This window comes from Lagopus muta, chromosome 5, assembly GCF_023343835.1.
Source record: "Lagopus muta isolate bLagMut1 chromosome 5, bLagMut1 primary, whole genome shotgun sequence".
Lineage (NCBI taxonomy): Eukaryota > Metazoa > Chordata > Aves > Galliformes > Phasianidae > Lagopus > Lagopus muta.
The window spans coordinates 35,814,850-35,826,397 of record NC_064437.1 but is presented as its reverse complement, the minus strand read 5'-3'; positions in this window follow the sequence as shown (position 1 = coordinate 35,826,397).

Genomic DNA, 11,548 nt, shown 5'->3' with positions numbered 1-11,548 from the left:
TCTTGTGATAAAAATGCCAAAAGATTTAACCTCTGCCCTCTGCTATGTCTGTGGGGCTGCCTTTTCCCTGCGTCCCCTTTCATCCACCAGCCCAAGGCTTCTTAAAGGAGTAGTCCACGTGCAGACACATGCTCATTATTATATAAAAGCTTTGGGGTTTTTACTCCCACCACTACAATCCCTGCAAGAATGTCGTTAACGATGGGACTAGCATCAACCCGCACCCCTCCTTCTCCTGCAAATCGTATTTCAGACGCCAGCAAAATGAAAGCATTCATTGCAATTACAACAAGTTCATTGTAGAGACAAGATTAAGAACCCTGTCCAGTTAATTCTGCAACACTGAAAAAGAATTAAAGGTTGTGGAACGAAAGAAACATGTAATATATAATTGGAAAGTGACCTGAAAAACAAAGGAGCACTCATTGAGTTGGTAATTAGGGAAAAAGTAGGAACTGAGAAATTTTTCAACATATAGATCATCTTCTCACACCTTTTTTAGAAAATGGGCAGTCTGTTTTTCTGGCAGTGACTGTTATGCACATTAACACCTCTCCCTTTAGTAAATGAGGCTTACATTAAGGTGCAAACTGGCACAGTTTGAATAAAGGAAAACGTGCTAATTATTGCACTGAGGTCCCAGGCATACAAAGTTGTATATAGGTTGTCCAGTGGTGAATGCTCAAAGAAATGTCCTTATTTTGCTTTCTGAGATATTTGAGGCTTGGGGTCCTGATGTAGTCAGGCTTTGGACTATGTGCATCGTGCTCTTTGACCAGATTCTTATCTGCCAGCCCTTAGGAGCAAATCACACAGTTTTTCTGAGATGAGTGCAAGTCTTTACCGCGTACCAGCAGGGTCAACTATTTTCCTTCTGTTTCTTTTACTACCAATTAAGTAACCCTGGGAATTTTCTTGGATATGGTAGAATGGAAGCCAACAATTTTCAGAGTCTGAGTGACTAGAAAATTTTTCCTATACAACTGTTGAGTTGTTTTCAGTGCCTGTTCATTAAAAGTTCTCCATTTTTAATCTACATTTAGAGCAGCAATAACTACAATCACTATTAAATGAGGCGTTTTCTTTTTAAGGGCACTTTACTCCATCTTTCTAGGTTCACTTGCTTAATTTTTCTTCACTCTTTCCTGGCTCAGAATATCTGTTTCTTTTCTACCTACTCACCCTCCCCTCGATTAACAAGGTGTCACTACCATGGTAGTTTCCATTTTGATGCATAACATTCTTTATCTGCATAATCCCTCTCTAAAATGGGAGCAAAAAGGGATCTGAACCACAAGGGACGTTGACTTACCCCAGTTTCTGTCCTGCACTGTGCTGACCTGGCTTCTGGTTGACTGAGACTCCAGGCAGAGAGATTCTGACCCAAGTATGGCTAGGGCTTATATATGACTCTACTGGCTACACTGTGGAGGTGCATTCACAGTCACAGGTCTTGGTTGAAGCCTGTGGTAAAATGATGTTTTACAGTTTTCCTGAAACCCATGCTTACATACAAGTGGTGATGTGCAGGCGTAGTAATCAGAGCTTCAAGACTTATGAAAACATTTGGCTGTGTTTTGTGACTTCACTGTTTTTGATGTTGATAATTGCCTTGTTGGATATGCTCTTGGATTTTCAAGTAGGATTCAGGAGGGCAAGGTATTTGTCAAACTAGTTGATTTAAACAGAACAAAATTGTGTTTCACCACATAAATCCAATGTTATGTTTATCTTTCATTCATCTAGGTGTCTTGTTGGAAGATAACCTCACCTCCTAGCATGGCAAATGACTGATCAAGGCCTGTTAACAGTCATCCATTGTACATTCTTGCAAAAAATTAGTGCTAGATTTTGTGAATGTGCTGTAAATCTTCTTCGTGTGATGGTTTTGAAGATAGATGGCTCATTGTAATGCTTGTCAGCATAAAGCTGTGCAGCTCTTCCAGAATAGGGATGAAAGACATGGTTGCCTTCATGAGGGCTGTCAGTTACCACACCTTCATTGCCAAGTAAACCTCCCAAGTGTATTATACCTCTAGTATTTTTTGTGCTGTGTACTGAAGTCTGTGATACAGACTTTGCTCATTCCGAACATTTTTTTTTCCCAGCAAAGTGGGTTACTGCCTCAACCCATTTTGCAATTAGCAGATCTTTATTAGAGTGAATACTGGGAAACTATCAGCTGCTTTTCTTCAAGTATCTTAAATATTTTCTATATCTAAACCTTGCTATTTTCATCAGTGCTTAGTCAAATAATGCCAGTCACTCACTGGCAAACTTTTTGTGGCTGGCTCAGCATCTGATTCAAGTGCAGTTGGTATCAAAAGAAACTGTATGGATCAGGCTCTCAATAGGTATTTTGATGCTGAGTTAAACTCACTTTCTAATAATTCACTAGGATAGGATAGGATGTTATATGGTCCAATATGACTGCTAAGCTCAATTAGTTCAAGGAAAGAGGAGAGATAAATGGGGAATTAATTAAAGATTTTGATAGAATCAAACAAAGCTGTATTAATCATCTTTCCCTCTTTTTTATGTAAGATGAAGCCTCATATCATTATGCCTGTAAAGTCAGTGAAAACATGCAAAGGATTCCAGGTTTATTAAAGGCATTTATTTGCTTCTTAAACTATGAAGTTGTTTAGCAATCCTTTTCTACTTTATGAACTCTTTCAATACCTACTTGCTGTTTCAAAAGTCAGGGGAGAAGATATTTCACTCAATCTGAGGTTATCTTACAACCTCACATTTTGAATCCCCGGCAATCTCCTTGCTCCATCAATAAAACATCCATTTCATTTCACCCTCTCATTTAAGAGTAGTTCACTGGCTGCTAACCTTTTTGCTAGGAACACACAGAAAAAAGATCTGATATGTACTTGCCAGATGTTTCCATGGATTTCATAAAACTCTGTGGATTTGATGGGAGCATATTAATCTTTGTAAAGTATGCATTGGTACAAGCACAACAAAAAAAGGTGCAGAGCAGAGATAATGCAGCACTCACATATTAAATTTTCTCTCAGTAATCAATGCAGATTACTGACATACTTTTTTATATTCACAGCAAGAACTTCACTGAATTAATGTATAACTATTCCTTTGCCTTCCTAATCCTTTCTTCTTATTCATGTTTAGCCACATGCTAAACTTGAGTTTTTATACTAAAAAATACCTTTAGATGAAAAACTGCGGTGTTCTGGCAGAAGCAGGCCACAGGACTCCAACTCAACATCACAGAAGTGTGTGGGAACTTGTTCTCATTGGAAATATTCCTCATCAAGGGAAGGGCAACAAAAAACACATGGTCTGGAGGCCTCCAGTTGAAGTTGAGGGCATTTGTTTTGGTCAGGAAGCAGTGAATGGGAAAATGACCTAAACTGTAAATGGGCCACAGGAGAAACAGTACAGGGGATCAGCCCACAGGACAGCCCCTTAGACACGCCTGCTGCAACATAGCAATCTTCTTCCTTGATGCAGCCCAGCAATTGAACATGCTCTGCAACTCAATTTCCCTGCAGTGCTGTCTGGAGAAATGGTGGTGAAAGCCAATAGCCAAGGAGGTTGTGGGGGAACAGGAGCCAGTGGCCATGCTCACTGGGGATGGGCACCATTGCTGTGGCCTGGTCTGTGCACCGTGCTGCTACCTGGAGCCAGGCTATGACTGGAGCCTGCTGCCCTGCATATCACTGCAAGGCAGCTGTTAGAGGAATGGCAATCACTGAAGAGTTGGGAAGCATCACCTTTCTTTCCAGTTGTTTGTATTGTCCCGCTTGAGACGGGTAGCTTAATTCATAGTGAACTGAATACATATTTGATGAATGTATGTATAGTCATGTGGACTAGAAAATTAATAATGTTACTAGAATATTAATCATTATCTTTGTCACTATCATTTTCAATATCTTTATTAATCATTGGATACAGCAATCATGATTGCTATAAAACGTGTGTAATTGTTGCCTTGTCCCCTTTATCCATCTTTCAAAATGCATTTTAGACATCGATAAATAATGCTTTGCTTCAGGCTGGCACACCGATTGCAGGGTCATTGAAATAGATTCAAAAATTAATGAAATATGCTATCACTCCCTACTGAATGGTGGTATGCTTCAGAATTTTAGATGAGAAAGCAGTTCTGCAGAGTATAGGATCTACCTAATACTGTTTGTTTAGCTTGCCCTGCAGAGCTCAGGCCTTCTTGCAGGACGTAGAATAATAACTCTTTCAGGAATTATAGTTCAAAGACCAGTGCCCAGTTCTCAGAAGGAATTCTGCTTTCAGAAGGGGCTTTAATTGTATTAAGAGAGGATTTGTGCACCAGCTCTCCTTCTGTTTACTATTGGTTGTGTCAACAAAAGACATATCTGTCTGGACTGTTCCTCACTGAGTTTATGCCTCTGACCAGGTATGGCAGTGTGGCCATTTGTGACAAAGCCACTTCATTTTTCCTGTCACAGTAACTTTGTATATCTCGCTTGTCTTAATCTTCTACCCCTATGACTCTGTAGGAATGTCTCCAGATGTTCTGCTGATAATTCCCTCATAAATTAAAATTGAATTCTGCGTAGCTTTCCTTGACTTCTGTATGGGACATGTATCTACACCATGGGATTAATCATTACTTGGTCTGCTGTTACCAGAGGGAATCACCTATCTTAGGGCAGGACATAATGTGCTCTGGAGACATTTCTTCCTCTTCTGAGACTGTTGAGGGAGCCCAGGCGCTAGTTTGGATTAGTGCCTACCTTGCAGCATGTGTATTAAGGAGAATCATTTCTACCAGATCACAAAAATGTTGGGACTTTCTGTTTCTTATGAAGTGTGAGGTTCAGCCATTGCCAGCTCCTGCCTTCTTCAGGTCTGTTTTTTTTCTTCTGAAAGGCTCCTATAGAAACCTAACTGAATATGCATTATTTACAGTGGAGGTATCAAGACCTTTTGTGTTATCCAAGAGCACTTTTTAGTGTACCTTAGAGACAATCAATAGAAATACTTATAAATCACACCTGTTACCCTCTCCTTTTTCTGTAAAACAAATATTAAAGAAAAAACAGCACTTTTTTTTTTCATTTTCTGTTATTCAGTTCTTCAAGGTCAATGTAATAAGCAATTTCTCAAAGCTCTTGCCTTTTATAATACGGTGCGATGAGACCTGTAAAAACTCTATTGCTATCTCACAGAACTGAATTAATCATGATGAAGACAAAATCTTTGCAGGATCAGTTGTGCTCTTCTTCTCATCTCTAATGTGAAAACATTGCTGAATTATTATTATTTTTAGCTAGTGCAAAAAGGGAAGAATTTTCAAAATGTGTCATTTATGAATGATAGTTCCAGCCCTCTTATTTAGATTTTCTTTACTGTTGATAATGGTATTTTTTTTCAGAAAAACACAATTTCTGAATAGCATTTTGGTACACAGTGTTCCTCCGTGAAGTGGAAGCCTTGACTGTGAAACTGCTTTTCATAGAGAAAAAAATAAGAACCATACATGATTACATGGATGTTTTACAGGTAATCTACCAAGCTGGAGCAAGAGAAAAAGGGAACAAATTATTTTTCTTTATGCCTCCAGCATAAGCAATAACCTGCCAAAGACTTCTATATTTGTTTTAGTGCTTGAAGTAATGGCAATTTTAATACTTTAATGGATGTGTTTACTTAGTATTGTAGAATTGCCTGGAATCACTGAGGTTAAAATACAGGCACTGAGGAGTAAACAATCAAGATGGCAATGAAGGATGATTTGTAGGGAGCCTACAAACAGGACGGGAGTCAACTCTTTACAAGGGTAGATAATGGCAGGACAAGGGGAAATGGTTTTGAGTTGAGTGAGGGAAGATTTAGGTTGGAGGTCAGGGGGAAGTTCTTTACTATGAGAGTGGTCAGGTGCTGGAACAGCTGCTCAGAAAGGCTGTGGATGTCCCATCCCTGGAGGTGTTCAAGGCCAGATTGGATGGGGCCCTGGGCAGCCTGGTCTGGTATTAGATATGGAGATGGTGGCCCTGCATGTGGCAGGGGGGTTGGAGATTCATGATCTTTGAGGTCCCTTCCAACCCAAGCCATTCTATTATTCTGTGTATCATTTCTTGCAGGCTGTCACACTTAGTGCTACTTCCTGCTGCTGCCCTTGGAGCATCAGTCTTCCACATGTCTCTTCTGGCCTGTGTGGGAATGTAGGGCCACATTTGCCCAAGCAAAGATCCTTGAGAGTAAATTGATTTCTTCTGAAGATGAGTATGCATAGATTTAATGTTTCTGTCTCTGTGGGCAGTATCAGGTGAGAAAGTCAAAACTTAGAGGAAGCTCCTGATCAGTTTAGGCATCTTCCATCTTCTCACCTTTCTTTCTTACCCTTCCTTTGATAAGCCATCAAAATTGGGCCAATTATGTATATTGAAGGGCTGAACAAATGAAGGATGAATTGTAACACAAATCAGAAGAACTGAAGCATGGCACATTCCCTTCTGGGATGGTCTCTCCCTTTGTGGGTCAGCAGGACAGCTGTGGCTATGAGGGGCTACCTGAGGCAAGCCCTGATTTTTTACTGTTACCACTGAAGGCTGCACCTCTCATTTCACACTGCTATTGTAAGCTGTAAAATGATCATCTTTGGGGAAAGAAAAAAAAAAAGGTATATAATGAAGCATTTAGTCCAAGAAGAATCAGGATAGTTTAATTGCAAGAGCCATTTAATTCTCATGTTATGTCCCCCACCAAATGCATATATATATATACATATGTATGTAAGTCCACTGCAAGTACACTGCATCTCTGACTATATTGAGAGAAGCGTTTTGAGAAAAATAATGTTAAGAAAATAGATACACCAGGGCAGAAGCTTTCCTTTTCCCTTTCCTCCTACCATTTTTCCCCTTCTTGTCTTTTCTTCTTTCTGCTTTTCTTGATCCTTGTTTGTAAGACTTGTAGCTTCAAGTTTACTGCAGCTGCCACAAGGGCATGTACTCAGCCTGTGAATTCCTGAGGCTGAAGGCAAGCAGAGTAGGAAAACCGGCGATTATCAGTCTGGAAAGAGGGCAGAGGGTCGCTGTGTAAAACATATGATGCTCCATCTGCATTTAGGGGCCACTTAAACAGTGCAGGAAGTTTAATTCTTTTTGCACGCCTGAAGAATCAAAATAAAACAGGCACCGTTTCCTAAGCAGAGGTGACTCTGCAGGGCTTAGACTAATGCTATTAACATCCAAATTAGAAAAGATTGTTACAGTCAGCAACATTATTCTACGGCCTCGTCTGTCATGCAGTTAAGGCTACTAAGCCCAAAGTTAGTGGATTTTGTTACACTGCAGAAACCTTACCAGTGATCATGAATGAAGGTACAAGCTAGGGAAGAGGGACCAGGAGGGATTTAACACAATTTTAGTCATTTTAAATGCGTCTGTCAGATATGATTACGGTATGTTCAGTCTCAAAGTGGACTCATGTGGAGTGATATATGGTTGTGATACTTCAAAGGAGAATAGTACTTTTTTTCTGAGGGAGAAAAAATTCCAATCTAGTGGGCAATGCAACGTGTTTACTTTCTCATCAGTTCTCAAGACTGATAGCTTTGAAGACAGCAAGGGCTTTTAAGAAAGAAATGCCTGGTTCATCTGGAGGTTTCCCTCAGTGGAGGAGCTCTTTGAGTCTGTCCAAGAGAATTTTGCTCTGGAGTCGTGTATGCCTGATGCCAGAAGCATCTGCCTGTTACTGTGGGGTCTTTGGAGAAGTAGGGGAGCTGTGGCTGTGGTGGCTGGCCCTCTCCTCCCTTCAGGTTGTAGGGCAGGAGTTGCTGGTACTTCTTCCACCCTGGGGCCAGGCTTGTCTTGCTGGGGACTGAGAGATTGAAGGTCATCGTGAGACCTGCCTGGGTGCGTGAGCCCAAAGTGAAGAGGGAAAGCGAAGTGGCTTAGTGTACACCTCCATCTTCTGCTAGAGTTCATTTTGATAAGCACTGATGGCTGTCACATGGCTTTGCGAAGTGGCTTCTGTTGTGCAGAAAGAAATGGGTCAAGTGCTGTGTTTGTGAGGAAGGTGTATGATGTTCCCCCTTAGGTCTGTGCTCTTTTCTGCTGTTCTGCACTGACTATAACAATCAAGACAAACGTACATAAAAGAAATACCACTGGTAGAGTTTTATTGCCCAGTGCCAAAAATTGTTTATGTTCCTTTTATTTCTTCAGCAAGCCCAGAGGTCTATTAATGACTTCACTCCTCCTCCTATGGAGGAGCTGTCTTCATTGGCATTAAGTGCAAGATCCAATTTAGAATGACGTAATGCATTACTGTGCTCCGGCTTGCATCAGTGGGAAGGATTTTCCACTTTACAAGATATGCCTTGCCAGAAGCTTCTTGGAGGTGCATTTACTTAATGAAATTGATTTAGTGTCTGGCCCATATTGCCTGCTAATAAAACCTTTCAGTCAAAATCATGATAATAAAATATCTTGTAGCTTTCTTTTATGACAAAGGATGCTGTTTTATTTGCTTTATGCCATCTTTCTCTAAACATATGAGGAAAGCGAATAAATTCTGTCCAGTGACCATATTAAAAAAGAAAGATTCAGAAGAGCATGGTCACTTGAGTGTCCCTTTTGAGCTTTTGAGTAAAATCAACTGATAAGACATGTCTGTGCTCAGAAAATCTACATAGGGAAAAAGGTGGAGACTATAATATCAAGAGGTTAATATTATTAGGAACCAAAAAAAAAAAAATTATAAATGAAAACCCATATATTTTTGAAAGGCAGGAAAGATTACATTGTGCTGAACTTCACTGACTGACAGTAGACTTTGACCCCATTTGCTCTGCATTTACTTGCACCACAAGCATAAGAAGGGGATCTGGCTATTCTCAGAGAATGCAAAACGAATTCTTACACATCTACTGAATGACACCTGCTGCTTCATAGAATGTTTTATTCTCCAGGTTATTTTTTTAGCTCAAAGCTGTGAAAAAATCTTCCTGTGTAACAGCAAAGAGAATGTCTTTTACCATTTGGAATGCAGAATTTTGTCCATGAAAGTGAAGGGTCTATCTTTCATTATCTTCATTGTGGAATATAATTGTCCACCATGAAAAAAATGTTATTATTTTAAATGTATACTCTTGGTATTGGAAAGATACCATATTGATTTTAAAAAGTTTCATATAAATAATATCATCTGCAACCACAAAGGAATTAGCTAATGAATGCTAATTTTAAATTTTGTAGTATTATTTGTGAATATCTCTACAGTAGCTGGAGTAGATAACGCAATTTAGACTTAAAAATACCATGAAAATCTAGAAAGCTGCTGCACTGCATACAGGTCATTGAAACAAACAAGGACTGTGTGGAAAAAGTGAATAGGCAATGGCAGGGTCATTTCAATGCCACTGCGAGATTTTACTTTTGATTTTAACTCTGCCATCTTTCCGAGAAGGAGCATGGATGCAAGCAGGAAGAGCTTCTTGGTTTAGTGAGCACGGTTGGGATGGGCTGATGGTTAGACTAGATCATTTAATTCCTTTTTTCCTCTAACACCTCTCCTTTCTTCACCACCTGCTTCCTTCTGTTGCAGCTATGAATCCCATTCACCAGGGAAAATCTGCTCTCCAGGCACCAAGGTTGTTTTCAGCTCCTTGTGTCCAGAACTTGCTCACACTAGTCTTCAACTCCTGATGAATTTCTGGAGACTTTCCTCATGGTAATGCCTATTGTACTCTGTTTACCACTCAGGTGAAGCCTAACATGATTGTATTTATGGCTTGAAACTTAACCCATCATTTGCACTGGAGATGTATATATGAAGTCTTTCTCTTGTTTACAAGCAAGTCAATTGTGTTAACTAAACTGGTGAAGTACATAGCATTAGCATCTGCTAATGCGTGCTTTGTTTCTTTCTCTTTTTTCATTATAAATTAATTTTAATTCTATTTCTCCTGGTATTTAGTTGTAATTTAAGATGTTTCAGTCATGAGGCAAAATTGAGCATGGTGAAAACAAATCTTACCATACAGTCACTGGCTACTATCTACAAGGTTATTATTACAGAGCTCCAGTGAAAGGAAACCACTTTGTCTGATGCACTGAAGACATTAGAGACAGGAGGTTAATTATGTTGGATTGCCTTTTCAAGTAGAATTTGACTTCAGTGGGAAGAGAGGTGTTTCAGCCGATGTTGCTAATATTGATGTGAGGGAGTATCTGGGAAGCAAGGCATGTTGACCAATGAGTGCACTAAAAAAGCAAACGAGCTTGATCTTGGCTTGGAGATTATTAAGGGAACTGAGAAATCATTAAATCTAAAAATGGGACCTAATGGAAGTTGATGAGAAAACAACTGTGGATGTTTAACGAGCACTGCATCACATTTCCATCTCTTCAGAAATAAGAAATGAAATATTTGAATTTCTTTTTGAGGAAGAGGAAATAGTATATGAAAATAGCATAGGGAAAAATAATCCTTTGTCCATCCTCTCGGTAAGTGATTTCTACAAGCCTTTATTAATTACCAGAGTTACTTGTGGAACAAGCTTATGCAAAACTATGGCACCATAAAATGTCTGTTTGATAGTTAGCCCCAAAACACATCTAGATTATCTTGAAACTCTGAGACGTATTAAAAAATTGCCAGCATAATTTCATTTTTCTGAAGAGGTTGCAGATGGAATTATACCCTTTACCCTTAAGAGAGAAATAGCAATATATTTATTGATATAATATGGTGATTTAACAAAACTTTATTATAAACAAGACAAATTTAACAAGATTTGAGATAGCAGGGTGCACCTGATTATTTACTAAAGCATCAAGGAACATTTAATTATAAATTACATAAAGAGCATTACATAGAAGACATCATATACTATACAAAAGTAGAAAGAAAACCCATTCAGACAGCATTACACCAAGGACAGCCTTTGGAGCTGATGACATTATACTGAGAACAGTCTCCTGTTGAGTCTCAAGGGTTTGGAAAGGAGTTTGGAATCCTTTTGCCTTCTGGACTCTGGAGAGTCTAGAAGCTACTGAATCCTGTTCCATTCCTGGACTTAAGAATGAACCCTCTGCTTTTTCCAGATCCCTCCACAGAGGACTCTGGATGCAGCCAAATCCACCCTCAGTCTCAAATTTTCCCCAGCCTTGGTCAGTGCTTTGCTTAGCTAGGTTTTCCCACTAAAACATCATTAGCAAATTACTTGCAAATTGTCAAGAAGCTTGGTATTAATCACCTGCCAAAGATCTTTTATAGCAAGAGATTTCTTACTTGGTAGACCCACCTTTCTGAGCATCTCTCAAGAGGAGGTCCTATTGCGCATCCCACTTCCATGCAGGAAGAGTTTACAAGTCTCTTGGGCTGTTTACTATTTGTGGAGCAAGATAACTGACTCATAGCCATATTGCATATGGACTGCAGTTTTGAGCTAGAAGTAAAGGGGAACACGCTGTCAGAATAACACTGCATGAAAACAAATACACACCAAAACTAGTTAGCAATCTTATTTAAGATCAGTGTCTTGTTCTGCTGCTATAATATACTTATTAACTTTCAGGTA